Genomic DNA, 22,300 nt, shown 5'->3' with positions numbered 1-22,300 from the left:
GCAGTTGGTGGGGAATATAATTATACAATGTCAATATTTAAGTTCATAAAATTGAGCATTTTTAATGTTGATTACGTGATAATATTTATCAAAATATAAGGGACTTGATTTTCATGCAGTTGAATTACCTCAATATTGCCAAGAAACATGCATTCGACATGCCAAAATTTGCCTTCAAGTTGTATAGCAACATCATTGTCCCTAGCTGAGTAGAACTTGACTTCCTGCCAAGTCCAAAGAGAGGGGTGGTGGAAGCATATTTCATACTTTCGAATAAGGTATCAGTGATATGAGCATCATCCCCTAGCTCATCTTTTTGGAATGCATATAAAAACGTTGCCTCCATGGAAGTTGTATCCCATAAGTAATCATCCATACCAACCTCTATTTGATTGCCTCCATTGCCAACTTATGATGAAGAACTACTATTGTTGTAGTCATTCCTAATTGGTGAATCTAGACATAGTGGGAATTGAATAGGTGGTTGATTCAACCATTCTTTGTATGCTTGCTCTTTGAATCTTTCTCTTAATGCATCTTTCTCTTGAGTTGACGTTGTATTGGGGTGCACCAAAAAATGGTAGGTGGGTTGCACATCATTATTAATATCCTAATTTCAAAAAGTATTGAATGTCATTAGTACAATACCAATTATATTAGTAAGCACATCAATGTAATTGGTTTGTTGAAATTACATTATACGAAACAATTATTACCATCGTTGACCCAAGATTGCAGCTAGAAGATGCCATGTTCCAATTGGCAGGGTGAAAAGACTGTCTATTTTCATCTACCAACTGCTTGTCTCTTGATAACACGTTTCAACGCTTTTGAAATGGAGGAATATTTTCTACATCTAAACTCGATTCTGAATTAGGATCCTGTAAATTTGGATAAATATTTATTCAAATTGACGTGGATTAAAAAAATCAATTAGATAATTGAAATATAAATAAAATATGAAATTACTAGAGATGGAAAGGGAGAACTCAGTGAAGGACTTTGATAAGAAATATGGAACGAGCTGGAATTTGAAGAATTGACCATTTGATAATACTGAGATTTTGTTCTTGCATTTCAGAAGAATTAGAAATAAAATTTTGTTTGCATATCTAAAATTAATCTCAAGAACCATATAACCACAATCTGAATCTCAATATAGTTCTCAAACCATTTTTCAAGAATAAGGTGAATTTAAGTAGAAAATGTATACAATGAACTACTCTAATTCATGTGGATGTGTCCTAAAGGATAATTTGAGATTAATATGTCATTTTATGTGAAAATAAAATTTCAAATAGCTTTTAAACATGACCAGTTCACTTATCAAAACAAAGTGCACCAATGAGTTAAAATAATAATAGCATCGGTGCATTCAAATAATACCTGCACCAGTTTCCTGTATTTCGGAAAAAAATGTTATCATATCAGTGCTCTTGTACAAAAATGCATTGATGTATTTCAAAGAAAAAAAAACAATTGTATCCACCTATTTCCAGATTTTAGAAAATAAAAAACGAATTCAACCATCTCAGTGTTCTTATACCAATTATAGCACCAAAGTTTTTAAATATAAACTACATTGTTGCGTTAAATAAATTAACCACATCGTTTCGGGATTTTGAAAATAAAAAAGAATTGTATCATGTCGATTTGTTGAAAAAATTTGGCACTCCAACACTTGACTATTGAGCGCACCGATGTTTAGATAAATTGAATAAAAAAAAACGTGATTTTTTTTAAATTAAAAAACAAGCGGTAATTGATTTTTTGAAATCTAATTTCATAAAGTCTTTTAAATAGTAAAAAGTTATTCACTATTTCATTATTTTTTCCAAAATTTCAAGGGAGTGATTTGCAAGAGATACATACTTGTTTGGAGTAGCATAACTATTCAAAAGATCAGAAGTTGAAATGTATGGTGATTCACTCAAAACCCTACATAGTAAAATTTTAAATTTCATTGTTTATTTTACTAATAAAAAATTACAATTTTTGTTATGGTTTAACTAAAAGAGAGATCATTTGCAAGAGAGACATATTGGGAGCATTGTGGAGTAGCAAAATATTTTGGAACCGCAGAAAGGTCATATTTTGAAAGGTATGGTGATTCACGCAAAACCTTGGATAATAAAATTTTTAAATTTTACTGTTAATTTCTTTTACAATTTTTGTTAAATTTATTAACAATTCCAAAAATAAATAAATTAAAAACTCTGTACAATAAAAAAATTACTATTGATTTTATTAGTAAAATTTTTACGATCTCTATTCTTATTTAAATTTAATTAAAAATTAGAAAAATATAAACTTAACAATACATATCTTAAACCCTTACTTCCTAATGTTCGGAGATACTCCTTTGAAGTGAAATTCGAAGGCGCTATGGAGACTGCTAGGGTTTCTGAACCAGGTTCCCATGTCGCTGCAACACTGCACACCAAAGAGGGGGACTACGCAGGAAGACCCCATAGAAAACCGGAAGATGCGTGCCTTCTCCTCCTGCATCAGGGAAATCCTAAATGGGTGAATCGTGAAACTGGGCATTGAACAGATCAACCAGCACCCCATAAGGACAAAGAAGAGGCAGTGAGGCTAGATTGGACCGCGCGGGAGAATTCTTGGGCTATAAGACCTGTTGTGTCACAGTATTCTTTTGAACAGGAGAGGGTTTATGCCAATGAAGGGAAGCTGAGTGTAGCCGACTTAGCCAAAGCGGCCATGACCCAGAAGGCCCGGATCTTCTCGTTGAAAGCAGATACTCCTGACAAAGCGGTTTGGTCTTTGAAATACAATCTCTATAAGCTAGATCCGGAGAAACCAAGGTGTAGACAGGATCCAAAACTAAATGGTGTATTTGGGTCTGCAGAGGAAAGGTCTGATCCAACAGATCGAGGCCTCAATAAGGTCGATCCACTCTGCATGGATGAAGATCTGATACAGATCTTCATCAAATTGATAGGGAGTAGACATTTCTGCATGTGACTCAGCAAGGGGTGAGTATCCAAGCTTTAAATAAGGAAATCAAGATTCAATTTGGAGCCACAATAAAGCACCAAAACCTGATATATACAGGACATAGTTTGCAGGATAACCAAACACTTCAGTATTATGGTATTGTCAAAGATTCAACTATCTTTCTAAATCTGCGATTGCATGGCAGATGCAATGGAGCTACTACAAAAACTACAGGTTCCTTCCAGGATGCAGTCAAAGGAAAGGAAAAAATGCAAAACAAAACAGCACCAACACCAGAGCTACCAGGCCCCTATATCATTGAACAAAAACCAGAATCTCCACTACTCCAAGTATCTATGCTGGAGGTAACTAATCTACACATAGATATATTCAAAAATGTTGTTATCTATAGATTTAATTGGTTCTGGCCAAAATCAGATGCTTTGCATCAATAGATCTTTTTTACATGGTCATCTAACTGCGAAATTTACCTATGCCCAAAAGGGTTTTTTATAGTTAGACTCAACACAAAACAAGAACGAGATAGCATTATCAATTAGGGGCCTTGGTTTTGGGGCACTGCTAGCCTCTTCACCACCCCCTGGTTTCATGATTTTGATGCCAATACAATGAAAGTATCAACAATGCCTGTTTGGGTAAGTATACATAGTCTCCCTCTACATTTTTGGCATCACAAAGTTTTAATAGCCATTGGGAATTCCTTGGGGAAATTCCTAAAAATGGATGAAGACAGAGCTATCAGGGGAATTTTCATATTTGCCAGAATATGTGTAGAAGTGGACCTAAGTCAGGGGCTACCTGATCAAATCACATTGAACTTCAATAATTTGATGTGGACACAACCACTTGACTATGAGAACACATCATTCAGATGCCGCATATGCATGTAAATAGGGCACCTCCAATATGCTTGTCCACTGGCCCAAAAGGAATAAGAAACAACAAAAAAACCCCAAAGTGTGGCAGCATGTACTGACCCATTGGAAGAAGAGGATATGAACCCAGATCCTAGAAAGAATCAAACAGAACCTGACACACAAATGGGACAAAAATATACATAGGAAGAGAATGCCCAGTTACTCATTTGGGGCCACACATTCTAATATAGCAACATGAATCTCAATTGGAAGTAAGTGGCATCAAACGAACTCATGGATCTGATGGCTCGGAATCTGACAAAGAACGTCTAATTAATACAATGGAAAACCAGCTAGCTATTATTACACCTACTACCAACTCTGGAGGTTGGCGACGAGTGGAGAAGAAGGGCAAGAAAGTATAGGCTAGTTGGAAATTATTTTTTTCTCTTTTTTTTGAAATCTTTTGTTTCCTGGAATTGCATGAACAACCATCTGCATATGTTTTAAGCATCTACAAAATGTAATTTTTTTCATATGAATAAAATTATGACTTTTTCTATGTGGAAAAAACCTTACTTCTTCCTATAAAATTTCATCTTAGGTTTTAACTTTCTCTACAATTTCACAATTAGGGTTTTTCATTTTAGGAATTTTAGATTTAATGAGTTTGTGTACTTACTATATATAGACCATTTGACATGTAAAGTAGCGGAATCAATTATCGAATAAGAACCAAACACTTTCAACCTTGTCCGTTTTTTTTAAAACAAATATATATTCCATGGTGCGTCGTGTGTAATATAATGCCTTAGTGCGCGTTATGTAATGCAACACACTGGGATATTATAACATTGTGATCTTTGTCCAATTTGTTCATCATTTATCTTGGTGTAATATAACACACCGATGTGCCTCTTCCAAATAGAACTATTAAATCATTTCAGTGTGTTTATCATTCCAAACCGTACTGTAATAATTTAAAATTATTTAAAAATAATAATTTTCCATGATGGTACCAAAAAATTAAATGCCCAGTGCATTTAATGGGATAAATGAACCAATTTGTTTATTCAGATAAATACAATGGTTAATAAAGTTATTTTTGGTTGAAAATTATTTGATTTTTATAAAATATATTTATTGGCTTTTGTATTGAATGGTACAGGTTGTATATTGATAAAAAAATGTCTGCAAATGTGTCAAGTAACAAAAATATTGATCGACACAATGATAGCACATTGAAAAAAGCAAAGAAGGAAAGTTCTTTGTAAATTATTTACAAAATGAATATGTTTGAACTATATGTACATAAGTTTAACTAATATGTATTGGTTAGTGTGTGTCATGCAAAGCGACAAAAAAAAGGTCAATAATATTATTTCTAATCTAAGTGCAGAAGATCATAAAATCCTATAGAAAAATTGCAGAAGGATGAATCAGGTGAATGAAAAAATACTATTCAATATGAGGTTTTTTTTTTTGAATTTTCATTAATAACATACTTAAAATTATTAGATAAAATGTTTCAGCCAATCTATTAATTCATATATGTTTAATGTTGTACAGGGAGAAACAACAAAGGAAAAGATCAATGTCGTTCTAAGAACTGAAAAATTAAATAACATGTAACTGATGATGAATTGGTCCTTAGCTCATCGGGAGTGGTGTTGGAGGTCAATGAAGGGGACGGGGGGGGGGTGTTGGGGGGGGGGGGGGGGGGAAGGGGAGGTTACAAAACTATAATGGATCTAGTGGAATGAACGTATAGATATACTTTCCGCTTACAATACAAAAGTAAATCCAATGATTCTAACCAAATTATATCTAAACTACAGGAAGCGTTTCTAGAGAAATGGTCAATGAGACATGTCATACTTGTTATAGCAAAAAAATACATCAACAAAAAATAATCATTCAAATGTAATATTCCTAATTAGAATGATTTTCTAGAATTATATGTATATGTTACTACAAACCATTCATTTATTAATATCAATTTTGTTACATTTAGTTTTCATATATATAATATAAAAATAGTTTATTACCTTTTTTTAGGAAGATTATGGAAATCCCAAATGATCAACGAGTTGATATGCGAAACATGCCAGTAGGAATGTCCAAAAAGGGGTACAAGGAGATGGTTAAAGAAATGAACATAATTGCATCATAGGAGGAGCCATATCAACAACAACATGCTTCAAATGTATGTAACCATAATTGAATTTGTACATATAAAAAAATAATTTAGCATTAAATATTAACTTTCAAGCATTTTCCTATAGAAAAGAAAACAAAATGGAACTCATTAAGCACATAAAATAGGATGACAATGAAGAAAATGGTTGATTTCAAAGTTTGTGAGTAATTCTTATTATTTCCTTATAACAACTCAATATTTCATTTTCGTATATTTTAAGTTGTTTTACAACAACCATCCTTGAATATCTTCAAATAGGTGCTAACATACAAAGAGGAGTCGTTGGAAGAATTGATTGAGATTGGGTTAGATATGGGTTGTAATTATATGTTGGCATACCAAAAATTAATTGTGGAATTTGTAGGTATCCATGTTGTTTTACTTCTCTAGGTTTATAATTGATAGAACAAAAAAATCCTTTATATTAAATATATGATTTGTAATGGGGTTTAAAACATGCAGGAAACAAAGTATGGAACTACGACAACAGAAGACTTGTCTAAACAAGGCATGGTAATTGGTTTTGAAACCGTGTGCACAATTTATGGGTCACTTCTTGCTATGGTACATTGTTGATATTCATTTTACATTGATGTATATTATTTATTTCAATTTTCATTATTCTCCCCAATGTAGATACACTCATTACACTTTATTTTTATGTTTGCAGATGGAACAATATCAAGAAGATGAAATCAATAGATGAAATCAACAAAACATTCCTCCAACTAACCCAAGTCATGAAAGTAGCTCGAGCACTGATTACAGTTCCAATGAAAAATGGTGATCTATTTGGATATCATTACAACCTGTTATATTTTTTGAAATAATTGTTTGTGAAAATCAAACATGTTGTTTAATGTAATGCAAATAGTGTCCCACTTGAAAGACAAGGGATTACCAATGACAATCCCATTTTGTATGAAAAATAGCCTCCTATTGATATATAATAAAATACATTTTAATTTATTCTTGGTGTGAAATGTTACACCATTAATTAAATATATGGATGATTAAATATTATAATGAAGAGATGTGAAATCTGATATATAAAAAATTAATCCAAACATCATATACAAATGCACTAATAAAATTTTAATTAATTAAAATATTATTATAAGATAAATGTTGATTTTTCAATGAATAATGAATTTTAAAAATACAATAATTGCATTGTCACAAGACGATGTTTCCAAGAAAGAGAAAATCCCATACCAAAAACTAGTGCATCTATAACATAAAAACACACTGGAACATTATGTTATATAAAAGCATTGTGACAACATCCTTTTGCATGACTGGTGCCTTTTCTGAAAACAACAACACCAGGGTGTTTATTTCTTCAAGCACCAATATTTTTTGCAATTAATTCCCTGATGCATTGTAATTCTTAATGCACCATTACTTTCATAGAACTAACACCCCAATGCTACAAAATATTACTTCCAGCCTCGGTGCATTATGAAAATTAACAACGCCAATCCTTTTATATCCCTAACACACCAATGCATTTATACAAATAATACACATCGACACTCTAAGTTTAAAAAAATCACCGGGAGTGCAGTTATTTTTTGTGTGCCCCGGTGTCATTCCTTCAAAGAATGCCCCAGGGTGTTTTTTGATAGATAAGTATCGGGGCAGTATACATTTAAGGCTCTAGTGTTCTTTGCATTCAATGCCTTTGTGATTTTGTATGCAACCTAGTGATTTTATATATGTAGCACGCTAGTGCTACTTATTCCGCGAAGCACACCACAAAAAAAAGCATCCGCTAAAGCCTCCGGCTACCTAGATTTTTTTAATTGTGATGAAGTTCCATTATAATCTCCGCTAAAACATCCACTATCCCAAACACTTGTTTTAGCGGATGTTTTTTTGATAATTTTTGCCAATTTTATAATTCTAAAAATCTATGTTATAACCTTCACTAGAAGGTATTTTCCTTGTAGTGATACCTTTAGTTAACAACCTCCTACCAATTTATTGATTTTTCATGACTCTTCCGAAGTAGGTATCTCTTATCATCTGAAATTTATTTTGAAAATACAAGAATTCATTTAGCATATATGCATTGATGTGAAATATTTACATTGATTTGGCTCTATTTTTATTCAACTTTTGAAAAATCTTGTGTTTTCTTATTAAATCTTAGATATTTGTTTGTTCACGTTGGATTTATATTCAGGTTTGATTTTAGAATGCATTTGAACATTAGATTTATTGTTATTATTTCTTGGATTTTGAGTTTTATTCCCTATACATGCATTGAAAATATCTACCTAACATGTTTGTCATTGTGGTGCACTTGGACTAGATATGAGTTAATTATACTTAACTTTTGTTTCCTTTTATCATTAATTAATTTGGAAACATTATCATTTCTTACAAGAACTATTATTTTCCAAAAACAAAAAGAAACTGAAAAAACATTCTCATGTCATTGGAACAACTGGATTGAAGTAGTTATGCATATATCAATTGTTTATGCATTGAATAAATTTGAATTATTGAATTTTGGTTTCTTTTTCTATTTGAAATTGAAAAAAATAAAATAAAAATCAACCTTTTCCCTTCCCTACCTAGAGTTAATTGAAAATGAAAATATGCACCGTTCGCATTTCATTTCAAATTTTCTATTGTGCATTAAAGAGTCATAACACCACTTAATTGCATGTCATATCCTTGTTGGAGTAAATAATGGCCTTTAAAATGAATAATAATTAAAATTGATCAAATATTTTAATTTATAACAAGCCAACAAGCTTAGTATTGTATGGCATTAGAATAAAATTGGAGAGTTGTCTTTTTAGAGCTATAAACCTAAAATATCTCTACTAGTGAGTGAAAATACACAACTATGTCATATTCTTGTTGGAACTATACTCTCACATAGGACTTATGCATGATTTCACATCAGAGGCTTATGGAGTGACATCCCCACTACATCAGTTCCCTGGTGGTTGTTGGATTATGCACACATGAGGATCTCATGAGAAAAATTGGTTCACTACGAAAGACCCATCGTTGATGTTTCGAGCTTAGATTCCTTTCCCATGCATATGGTCCCAATCCATGATTGTTCACTCATTTGGTTTACAATGAGGGGATAACCTTAATGGATTTTATTTAGGATATTAACTTAGGTGAGTATGGGTGGGAAATACCCATGGTACTTAAGGTAGACATTAGTCACTATATCAATACACCTAGTGGGTGACACTCCATTAAACTTAAGAGGTCACTTGTGCTAGCAAAGGCTAGTATAGGGAGGTTGGGATAGTTTCTTCTCATACCTTTGCTAGTCGAGGGTCTTTAGGATTTCATCACCAAAAGGTTCTTAGTTTTCAAAAGGACCTTGAACATTCTCTAGTTTTCTTTGTTGTTATCTTAGGTTATTTTTCGAGTGTTCTCTATGATACTTGGTCTATTTTTAGATTTATATTTCTCATTTTTTGTGTTACACTCTAAATCCAACATTTTAGTTGAACTAGGAACCCATCGGCCACAAAGACAATATCATCTCCATCTCATCACAAAAGAGCCACCCATTATTTAACGATGAGTCACTAGATAATACCCCAATCACCATGAGACACATAACACCAATTTAGGGGATAATAGGAAATCAATGTTATAGATGATAGCCCATTACCTCATTTTAACCCTCCTTTTACTAATCCAATTTGTCTTGTATTACAACATATCAAACTAATAACCTTAAATTATTTTCCCTTTTTCCATATTTTCTCTCTGTTGTTACGTTCACCAAGTCATCGGGTATAGGAATGTATGCACCTTCACTTTCACCAGCATTTGGGGAGCTACTTAGCTCCTTCATCTAATGTCTTTAAGCAGGAATAATGCCTCTACCACTTTTCCTAATACTCTAGGTTTCTCAATACGGGGACACACTATGGTATCTTCATTTTTATCTACAACTATTCATATGGTCAATATACCCATTCCATCAATAACATCCACCAGGAAATTCGTCCCTCCTAATTGGGGACCTTATTTCACTATATCTGTCAAAAGTGGGAATTCCAAATTTGTTAATCCTTTCACCAGTAGCCCATCTACTTTTTTTGGTCCTCCCTCAACCTCTTAAATTGTTTTTGTAGGATCAATATAGGCCACCAATGTGACTAGGGGCAATACCAATTTTGTGGGGAAGACATCTACAAGGACCCAAAACACATATGGTAACACTCCTATCTTAAGGGGGAACTTGAGCTTCAGAGAGACTTTGAATTTTGTTAAATTTCCAACAAACAACATAAACTCATTTGGAAACTTCTCAAGATTTAGTAATCCCTTCTTTGGAGGAAGTTAATCTTTTAGAGAGAGTTTTCCTGCCACAGGAATCACTCAAGGGAAAATTTTTCCCTTCATTAATCCTACCATGCCTAAAGTTTACCACTCTAGTATATAACCTCAACCCACCATCCCTATTGCCTTATAGAACTACAATGTTGGGGTACAACAATCTACACATGGTTTTCCAAACTCCTCAACTCAACCCTTTTCCCCATCCTAGTTACCTTTTATGGAATCTCCTGAATTTCTAGACTTGGATAAGCTCATAAATGACCCCATATATCGCAATCCTCTATGTCCACCAATGCCACACAAAATCCATTCATACATCCCAAAATTTGATGACAAACTGGGAGAAAATTCCAAAATATACATCACCACCTATCAGTTTTGGTGTTTGTCCAACACTCTAGTAGATGAAAATATCTAATTGCATATTTTCCAATTCACTCTCACCAACGATGTCGTGAAGTGGTACATCAAACTCACCTAGAAATTTGACCATCATTTTGTGATGTTGGTGATGGCTTTCTTAACACATTGCTAGTTGTTGATTCATCAAGCCATTCGAATAGATATTATGTCACACTTTTGTCAAAGGCACGTCTTCCTACATCTATGATAAAATTCATGAGTGGAGGAGACATTGATGTTATCTTCATGTAGCGATCCTAGATCATCTCTTACATGATTCATTCACCCAATCCTTGCTTGATCTAGGTGGATATTGGTGGCCACCCACCTATTCCACTTGGACCTCTGACATTGTTTCTTTTAGTTTTTCAGTTTCCTTAATTGTAGCACAATTTACTACTTTTGGCTTTTTTCAGGTATTGAACTTCTGGAGTTGTTTTCAGGCCCTAAATGATGTTTTTTGAAAATGGGAAAAGCTAAAAATTTGACTAATATTTGTAGTTGAAGTTATAGTCCTTGGATATATCTTTATAACAAGGTATCGTGTGTTAGCGCTTGAAATTGGCCTAAGGCTGAAAAGGACAAAATCCAAAGCAACATCAAACCACTTAGCCTCGTAGCTAGCCCTACGGGGCAGGAGAGGGCTCTCTCCGGGTCTATCTCGGCGAAAGGTCTTCAAAGGGCAGAGATGACCAATTAAGAACACTGATTTTAGGCTAGTAAACTGATAGGGAAAGTTTGATTTTAAATTTTCAGAGTTTTGGTGGAAAACTGAGCACAGCAATTTTGGGTGCGGGGATGAGACACAGTTTTTGCAGAGGTCTTTTTGGGGCAAGGTAGGAGATTTTCTTGATGCCTTTGAATTAAGTGAATGGATAGAAATGACCGGTGAGGAGCTAAAGAGAGCAAGAAAATTTCGAGAGTTCTCTTTAGACAGAGGAAAACATAGATATTAAGCAAACTTAAAGGCAAAGCATATAAATTATGAATTCTACCTTAACACTTCATTTACTTAATGTGCAGAAAAGAGAAGTTGGAAAATGATACACATAACACACTTAAAAGTACAAGAGAGAAGCACACCATCAACACAAATAACCACAGGAATCCCAAATAGTGCTGCAAAACGCTGGTCTTTCCTTTGCCAAAATTGCAGAGATACAAAGAGTAATACAGTCTAAGCTTATCCCTCAAGATTCCAACCATGAAAATGACTAAGAAAATACATAATATAGGCAACCTAACACATTCCCTTGCCTCTATGGGTCGAGCTCATCATCCTAGGAGCTGTTTCAACCAATTCTAAACTGAGCACTACAATCTAGGCAATCAAAACAACTTGCCTCTATAAGCTAGGAAACCAATTCATTCATTAAATTTTTGACTTTTTATGAATGAATCTTCTAGAAGAGATAAATAAGTGCCATGACATCATAAAATTACATCAATTACTTCAAGGAGGATGAAAAATCACTCCAAAAAGTCAAAACTAGTCAAATCTGCGTTTTGCTGAGCTGTAGGTGAAAATCTGGCAAATTTCCCTGATGCGTAGTGCCCCAATTCTCTATGCGTAGCGCGCCTTTGAGCCAAATTTTGAGGCACTTCCCGGCATCCAAAGGAGGCAAACGTAGGATTTCTGGAAAGGTCTTGATGTCTACTTTCCAACCCAAGTAGAATTTCTCAATTTGGTGTCCATTTGCCTTCCAAAATTGCAATCTTCCAAGACTGCTTCTTGTGTGTCCAAAAAGTGGCAAAAAGTCATTTTTTGCATGTTTTTTGACCTTTTGAGGGCTCAAAACCTGATGAAATGTCTTGGCAATTGCTGAGAAAGTGTAATTTGTCATGAAAAATCCAAAAATGCTGAGTTTTTGAGAAATGGACTTGCCCATCTTCAGGGTAGCGCGCGGCGCACTACGCGTTGAGGGCAAAAACCTGTGTTTGGCACAAAAAAGTCAAAATTGACCAAAATTGCTCAAAATTTCCTGAAATTTGAGCTGAAGGTGTGTCATTTAGTGCCATGCTCCTTCAAGGAAGCCTCAGCCAAAATATGAAGGGGATCGGGCCTTTTTCTCTGTTTTAGTGCCTTGGCCAGCCGTCCTTTGAGTACCTTCATTCTTGCTTTACACACATGCATTCGAGCCCAATAGTGATTCTTCATGTGTTGGAGCATGTCCTTTTCCCTGTTTTCCTTTTCTATCAACCTCTCTAAATGTGTGTTCACCTGAATGAGCATAGAGCTTTGCTCCTTAGGTGTCAAATCACCGGGTCTCTTGCGAGCCAAGTTCCGGTCTTCTCAGATCCTCCGCAACTCATCAAGAGAGTGCTCATCCTCTAATTGCTTGTTGCGCTGCTCTAAATAAGTAATTGTCCAATTTGCCATCTCCAACTTTTGCTGCAACAAGTCATTTTCAGCCCTTAGTTGCTGGATGATCTCCTTTGACTCTAGGCTAGGAGAAATGATATCAAGGTCAACAACATTTATGCCTGGAACACCTGATGGCCCCTCATCAATCTTGGGCTGCTTGCCTCTCTCTGGTACCTGTGCTACTGTCGAAAGCGAGGCCCCTTCCACCTGAGGTGGAGATAACACTCGCTGTGCTGATGAAGAAGGCGAGACCCCTTCCACCTGATGTGGAGATAATACTCGCCGTGCAGATGCAAATAAGGCCCTGTGGCCTCTCTGATATGTAACAAATGGAGGGGAGCTGACATGCTCGGGCTCTGGAATGTCAAACTGATGTGAAGGCCCTCCCTCATCACGGACAACCTCAGGAGGTGGCTATGGCACTATGAACAAGTCACGAGAAATGAAATCCTCCCATGGAATACCCTGTTGTGCCAACTGATGCATGACCACAATCTTGATCAGTGCATAATGATAGATGCTCTTGTGTTGCTGTGTTGGGCTCTTTCTTTGCACCAAGGGCACCATCCTCTCTATATTTCGGCACATGAAGAATGGAATGTTCATCATTCGTACCCATGTGAAATGCATCAACAAACGGATATGGTACGAATACAAACGTGAAAATCTGCCCTCACAAGTGAAGTAGCGAATGATGATCCTCATCAAAGGTGCATACTCATCTCTTAAGAATCTGAAGGGAAAAACAGCAGTTAGGTGCCTCATATATAGAGGTTTGATATATGGCTCATAATGAAATCTGTCCAACTGCTGGCGCTTGTTCCACTCTTCTCCAATATTGGGTATCCCTGTTGCTTGAGCAACAATCTCGGGTGACAATGTGAAGTCCACTCCTGCAAGATTGACATGCCCATTGTGCAAATGTAGGACAAACAAGCGGGCCAATTCCCTGTGGTGTTGAATTTGGGAGATTCTCTCGCAATATTCATAACATGATTGGTATCGGAAACATGTCACTACAAGTGGACAAGCTTGTAGATAAGCCAAAGAGGTGGGCTCCTCCCTGACATGCTGACCACCTTTACCACCCCTGTGATGCCTCCTTGGCACCTCTACCTCTGGTGTTGATTCACGGTCATCACTTTGCTCATAATCTGTTTCGGTTTCTGACATGGTTTTGGAGGCAAGTGACTGAAAAATAATGCTGACTGTGCACCCAATGAACTGCTGTTTTGACTTGTTTAAATGCTGTTACCAAGGGGACAAACACACATGGGAAATTTTAGGGAAAAGGGAACATTGAGGGGATTAGGGAAAACAAATGTGAAAGGAAATTTTAGGAAAGGAACATGGAACATATACAATCATAATTTGTGGGATTTTAATGGGAATTAGGGTTTAGGAAATTTACATAGGGTTTTAGGGATTAGTAGGGTTTAGGGATTTTAATGATTTTTAATAGGGAAATTATATGATTGCATGGAAAAATGACAAGGAAAATGGTGATGAAAATATGGGGAAAGAGGAATGGAAAATGGGTAACCTTGGGTAGCAAATTTCAATGAAACCCTAGCACATTTATATTTTTAAATTTTGACACAGCAAGGTAGGGTTTTTACTCCATATTAGCATGGCATTTTTTGCATGTTCATTGCTCATTCATCTTAGCCAAACCAAAATCACCATGGATTAGAGGCCTACCTGAAAAGATTTGGAGAGAGAAGTAGTTTTGGTGGCTTGCTGGCGATTTCCTGAGCAAGAAACCCTACGCGTAGCGCGCCCAGCCTGATGCATAACGCGCCTCCAACACGTAGCGCTTGATTTAATTTTCACTGGAAAATGCGCGCTGATGTGTAGCGCGCCTCCTCCGATGCATAGCGCACCACTGCAATTGCCCAATTCGCCCAATGAACTTTGAAATCGACTTGACAAGTATTCTCTTGAAGTGTTGAGAGGCAAATGAGTTACCAATGAGGAATGGCATGCTTTTATAGGCTTCCTTTTAATTTTTACTTGCCCAAAACCCACTTTGTAATGTTTTTGAATGTTGACACTTTTTGATTTAATTGGCTCTGACCTTTAATTTCATTTCTTTGAAAAATTGGTTGAAATGATGATTTCTTCTGAAAATTTTTGCACGGATAGCTTCTGGGATGCTTTGGCAAAGGAGACCAAGGCTGCACTTCGACATTTGAAGAATTTGAAATTTTGAGAATTTTTACAAAAATGAGATAATGACCTTGTTTTCAAAAACAGAGTTTTTGAGAACAAGGTAAAAATTTAGCTGTACAATGATGAGAAATGTTTAATGAAGGACATCCCTCTGGCCTGCTGGTCCTTGATGACCTCTCAAGACAAAATTAGACTCAACCCTATACCTAAGACCTTAGAACTTAAAGCAAGATGAATGGCCCTTTGAGGACTTTATTTATTTGAACAAACTTGAACCAACAGTGCCAAACAAGAGCGGAATAACGACATAAACTCCTTCCACCAAGATTATGGCATGCCTAACGGAATGCAACATGATCACACTGATGGGACACCTAATCATGAAATGCAAAGAGCTTTGATCTCTGGTGGAGGGCTACTATACCGACTCTAACATCGTGTAAGTAAAATGGAGATCTTGTACAAAAGTTATGACCCCGATAACTCCATGTACCAATTTATCCCAATGGGGCCCATAGCTTTTGCACTTCATCTCCTAGGGTTAGGTTACCTGATGTTTAGGGTTTTCCATTGTTTCTTAATGATAAATAGGCCTTTGAGGCTCATTGTAACATGGTTCAGAGGAATTTAATGGCTACATCTCTTTTTAGAGATAATATGCCATCGCCCAAGCTAGTTGATTTCCACTATGTATGTAAGCATATTTAAGTTCTTGTATATTGATGAATTAAGTGTCATTTTTGCTGCATCTTTTGTTTATGTTTACATATGTATTAGGATGCATTCATGCATAATTATGGACCATTGGTATCAGATTGGTCGACTCTCTCTTTGTTTTTCTTTCCATGTCCCCAACAAGTATGAGGAATAAGGAGTTAGGGCTTGAACTGGTTGAATGCAAGACCTACCTCACAAACCACAATGGCCCCCCATGGAGAAAGAAAATAAAGACAAGGGAGTAGGAGATCCCTTCAAAATATTTCTCGAAGACACCCTTAAGCGACAAAAGAATGCAATGATGGACAAAATTGTCTAGATCCTTCAATGAATGCCCATAGGTGGCACACCTTCATCCAGTAGCCACTCTAAAGGTACCACTCCCTTCAAGGTACAATTCAACTTTGATATTCCGATATTTGAAGGCCAGATAAATGTAGACATCATAGATAGATGGTTAAATTTGTTCAAAGGATTTCTTTCAGTGAATGATTTTTCCAATAGGGAAAAGATTACTTTTTAACTCCTCAAAGTCACCCCCCATGTCAAGGACTGGCGGGAAACCTACTATGAGTAGAAGGAAGAGAGGTAACCCTCATTGTTTTCAGCCACAACCACTTGGAACTATTTTCGAAATGCCATCAGGAAACAATATTACCTTGTCAGGAGATATGCACATAAGTACATAAAGTGGACCACACTATGATAGGGAAAGGCCCAAGATGTGTCATAGTTCACAAATATTTTTCATACCCTTCACAAAAAGTTGGGTATTAAGGATTCTGATTGGCATATGGTACTAAAGTACTGTGGTTGTCTGCACAAATAAATCTAGGATGAGATGGAGTTCCTAGACATCTCCTCGCTTGGTGCCATCTATCGATACAATGTCAAGATCGAGCATAATTTTAACGAGAAGGAGTTTGTTGAGTTGAAGTTCTGCCTCTTCTCTACACCAGTAATCACATTTCCAGACCTACAACAACCTTTTGAAATTGAGACAGATGCTGCTGACTATGCTATTGGTGCATTCCTCACCCAACACAGACATCCAATGGCCTATCATAGTGAGATACTTTTCGACACAATTTAGAAGTACCCCACTTATCATAAAGAGATGTATTCCATCATGCGAGATTTCTAACAATGGATGCATTACATTCTAGGGAAGGAGACGGTCATCCATAGCGATCACTAACCTCTCCAGTTTATACAGACACAAGGGAAGTTGTTGAATGATCGCCATCAGAAGTGGTCTAAATATCTATAACAATTCCACTTGAACGTTAAATAAAAAAATGGCAGCACCAATCATGTTGCAAACTGCCTCAACTAACCCTTAGTTGCAACACTGACTACTATTCTCAACTCTTGTGGCCACGAGACCTATGGGTGGTCGTCACTATACAAAAATGATTCAAATTTTGGCTCCACATACCAAATGTTAGTGGATGGAAAGAAAGTTCCTGATTTTCATCTCTAGGATGCATTATTATGCCACCTGGGCCACCTTTGTGTTCCTTCAAGTGAGTGTGCCAAGTTGATTTGGGAGGTGCACTATAGTCAGGTCACAAGACACTTTGGTGTGAATAAAACTATGGTCGTGCTACAAAATTCTTTTTATTGGCCAAAAATCCAAGAGGATTTTGCGAAATATATCATATCCTACACTACCTGTGCCATCGCTAAACCAATAATCAAGAATCAAGGCATCTACACTCCTCTGCCTACTCCCAACCAACCTTTAGAATCCATCTCCATGGAATATCTGTCTGGCCTCCCTTCTACCAAGCATGGTAATTATTTTCTATTAAGTCCCATACCTCATTCTTGTAAGTCCTCAATCTGGGGTGCTTAGCCTGGCACTGATTTTTAATTTGCTTCACAACTAGCTCAAAATCCCCATATACGGTCAAGCACTCTTTACTCATGTTCCTTGTTGTTTGCAGCCCAAGGAGAAATGCTTCATATTTTTCCACTTTATTTGTTGCTTCAAATTATAGCTTAAATGAAAGAGGGATCAAGCTACCCTCAGGGGATACCAAAAATATCTCTGCTCCATTTCCTTCTGTGGAATTAGCCCCATCAAAGTGTAATTTCCATACTTTTCCTTTAACTTTGTGTTGATCATCTAACTAGACCGCTAGATGTACTTGTTTTTCTTCTGAAAAGTTTTCATCTTCTTCTAGTAGCATAAAAGAAAGGTCGCTCTCTTTCCCATATACAGGGGAATTCTTTGAACCCTCAACTCTAGTCACTATTTTTATGAACCTTAACTCTATGTAAAACCTTATTTCTTCACCTCCAAAGGTGATAATGGTGGCATAAGTTAGATCTAACTTGATAGAATACCCTAATTTGGAACCCCATGACCTGGATAGAAGCATGTCGAATCAAGCAGGGATATTAGCTACCACTATATCCATTATAATGCTCTTAACAAGATTCTGAGCTAGGTTCACTACTAAGTCTATTATCATTCCCAAGCATTTTACTCTCTTAGAGTTGAAGGAGTAGAGGTCCTTGCAGGGCCTAACGATTTGTAAAACAAGTTGCTCCTTCACAATGAAGGGAATGAGGTTATGTGAGGCTCCAAAGTCCACCATGCATTTATGAAGTAGGAGGTCATGTATCACAAGGGTCACATAGAAGGGTGCAGTAGAAGGATCTAGTTCTTCAACATGAGGTCCAAAAATGACCATCGGTATTTCCTCTTGAAGGTTTAAACAATCATGGGATGGTGCTGAGGTGGATGGAAGCATGAACTGAGAGACTTGGGCTTTATAAGTGGGTTGTTTTAGGAGTTCGATTAGAGGAACAGGGATATTTACCTTTTCAAGTTCCCTCTGAATATTGAAGACAAATTGGCCTTTCTTCATGCCCCCATATTATATTTGTTCTCTTTCTTTTTCATTGGTATATTTCACCAGAGCTGACAACTTCTCCTCTATTTGTTCTTCATATCTATTTCCTTCTTCAGTTAAAGATGCTTTTACCTTGGATGTGTTGGGGTTTAGTTTCCCTCTCCCTTTCTTGGGGGTTGTGGGAGTCTATTGGGGAGAAATGCCTTCTTGTTGGTCTGGTTCCCTTGATCTTTTTCTTGAGGACCTGAGATCATACCTATAGTGTAGTTGTGCCTGCATGAAATCTGCAAATTATTTGTAATAGTGACCTATTTCCTCCTCATTGACTTTTGCATCTATATCGTGGCCTGCCTCATGATGAATTCTATTTTCTTGTTCCCCTACTGAGAAGGAAGAGTACAAGTTACCCTGCATCTCATGGGTGTCATGTGGTTTTTCATTTTGGTCATATTCTATGTAAAATGGAGGAGGGATCTGATTGAGTTGATCTTTTCTTTCCCTTTGTAGTATCTGCAAAAGTGGTCTTCTGTGTTGTGGATTATAGCCTCGATGCAGGCCTTTGGCATTCTGTTTTGGGAGACTTTTGTTCTCTAGCCCAAGATTTACTAATTTATGCGATAAGTTTTTAATCATATTATCCATTTCTTCCCACTTTAGTTCCTGTGACTCTTTCACCTGACTAGAGGATGATGTTTCCTCTTTTCCCTTTTTCTTTTCCACAGGGTCAATCTCACCTCTTGATTTCCCTGCGGAAGTGAAATTTTCCTCTACCTCGAGAGCACCAATATGGAGTTGGTCCAACATGCAAGACTTCCTCTCTCTTAGAGTAAAACCAAATTCTAACTCAAATTATCCCACAAATACCACTCGAGAAATAGCCTGTGGAGGTTTTATCTCAACAGGCAGGTTGTTATACTACTCATTAAACCTTTTTATAAATTATGAGATAACTTTGTATGGTTTCTTCTTTATAGCATTGAATTATGTGAGGACATATTCATGATCTTTCTTTTCACCCCACTTCTATGTGAAGGAGTTTTCAATCTCTTCCCAGGTGGTAATGGAAGCATTTGGAAATGCCTTAAACCATTTTCTCGCTTCACCATCAAGGGAATCAAAAAAAATCCTTAGAAAAATGTCTAATTATTCCACATTTAGATTCTCTACAAAGGAATAGAAGGTTTCGATATGCCTTTGTGTTGTGTTCTCATCCTCCCAACTTGACCTAGGTAAAAGTTTGAGGTAGTCCTTAGGCATGGCACTCGGGGGTTGAGGCAGGTCGAGAGGGGCATACTTATTCAGTAAGAAGCCCAAGAATGCCATCTGTATTAATGGGGGTGAGCAAGATTTACCAAACATACTTACATTAGTGTTATAGACATTTTTGTGCCTTACAGCATTGAGCATGAAATGTCCATAATCTAAGGGATCCAAAGTCCCTAAACATGTTGTTCCTACCCCTAGAGGAACAAGGCTAACAAACCACAGCAATTCACAGAAGTTCTCCACCAGAAACTGCTCAAAAACAAGTCAATTCAGGATCATTTCAGTGGCTACACTAGTTGTTTGCACTGAATGTCAAAGCCAACACTGGCTACCTGCGTTGAATGTTAAAGGGAACACTGGCTACCTGCGCTGAACGAGAGTGGACATGTGGCAAGTTCATTTCTCAAGGTGTCAAAACCCAGGAAGCTTCCAAAATGACACTTGCCTCAGGGAATTTGACTGGTGATGAGTAAGAGGTTCCAAATCTCCAAGTGGAAGCAAGAACCTCCAAGTGGAATCAAGAACTGACAGAGGGAGAGGACACTAGTCAGATCTCAAGCTGACTCATCCTCTCTCCAAACATCTATATATGGATCTCTCCTCCATGAGATCTAGAGGCTGGAATTTGGTTATTGCAAAGAATTGTTGTTGGTTTGAGATTGGAATCATTGGGTGCTTAATGCTTTGAATGGGGTGAAGATAGGAATTCTATTTGCCGGGAAGGAGATGCTGGATTGGAGCCCTCTGGGTTGTATCTCTTCCTGAACCTTGTTATTCATCAATAAAGCTATCTTGGTTTCTCCTATATACTAATGTATTTTTGATGTATGATTGCATTAGTATGTTTAGTTTATTTCTAATCCTGAACTAGTTATGAATATGAATCCATGTCTTGTGTAGTGTTCTCTTCTTGTGATCTTGCAGAAACCTCTTGAAGCCGGGCGAGCGAGAAGGCAAGTAGCTGGGAACTCTCCAAGGGAAGAGAAGCTGGATCGAGGGACAAACGGAAGACACCGGTTAGTCCATCCATCTCTCTCTTCATTCTTAATTCATAAAGGAAGAATACTAGAATAGTTGTCTCTGTTTGTTGCTAAGGCACTGTCACACCTTAGGTGGATAGGATCGTCCTGCATAGGCATTTTTCCCCACAAAAAATTGGTGACTCCACTGGGGAGATTTGTTTAGTCATTTTATTTGTGTTTCCATCATTGTTTGCTTCATAGACTTGACAGCAACAATCGAACTGCATCTGCTATTCCCAGATGCAAAGTAGACAGTTGCTGCTTTGATCCAATCACTGGACTTGTCTATGATCTGAACAATGGACTCACAAATGATTTGATGATCCTTTGTGATAGATCTTAGTACTCCCTCAAAGCATCCCTTTGATTGTACTTTGCTTGTTGCTTTTATTTGGCCTGAAACAGTGAATTAAATAGCAATCTGTGACCTAGAACCCAGTGAGAAACGAGAGTTTCTCCTTCAGCGCAGACCCAGTGAAGGGATTCTGCATTTCAACGCAGGTCCCGTGAAGGCTACCTGCGCTGAATGTCAAAACCCTTGTGTTGAGGTGGCGCTGAACCAGTTTGCCCTTGTGCAGCTGGGGTTCTCTGCTCTGTTTTGCCTTGTTTTGATCTCTGATTTTTGCAGCCTGTAACCAGCATAGGTACCAGTCTGATAACTCCTTTTCTCTGCTTAAATTATGCCTCCTTTTGTAAAAAAAGACTGTGAGTGTTTTTATGTGTTTGTGGTGTCATTCACAGTTTTCCTTTGCATGAGTAAAATAGTCATCCTGTAGCCCTTGATTCAGATCTGTTGATTGTGATCTTAGAAGAGAGTTCATTGGCTGTTTGCAGTTGATTATACATTTAATTTTGCATTTGGTTTGAGTTTGTCTCTTTTAAGTGTCGAAACGAGTATTCATTTCGAAAATCGTTAAGTGTTGTAATCTCTTCTACCCTCTCTGATTTCGAAAAAGTAAACTTGTTTGTATCTGTCATTTAAAAGCAAATTCAAAGTTGTACAAAAAGCTTTCTTTGTAGGCAACAATACTAAGAAAGCGGAAAACAAACACCTGCATTGTGCATTTGCATCTTGATAGTTTGCATGTTTGATTTAGGAAAAGTGCATTAGAGTGTGCTGATTG

Source organism: Pinus tabuliformis, chromosome 7 (assembly GCF_031772625.1).
Source record: "Pinus tabuliformis cultivar Carrire ecotype Pingquan chromosome 7, CPIR1, whole genome shotgun sequence".
NCBI lineage: Eukaryota > Viridiplantae > Streptophyta > Pinopsida > Pinales > Pinaceae > Pinus > Pinus tabuliformis.
This window is presented reverse-complemented; position numbering follows the sequence as displayed.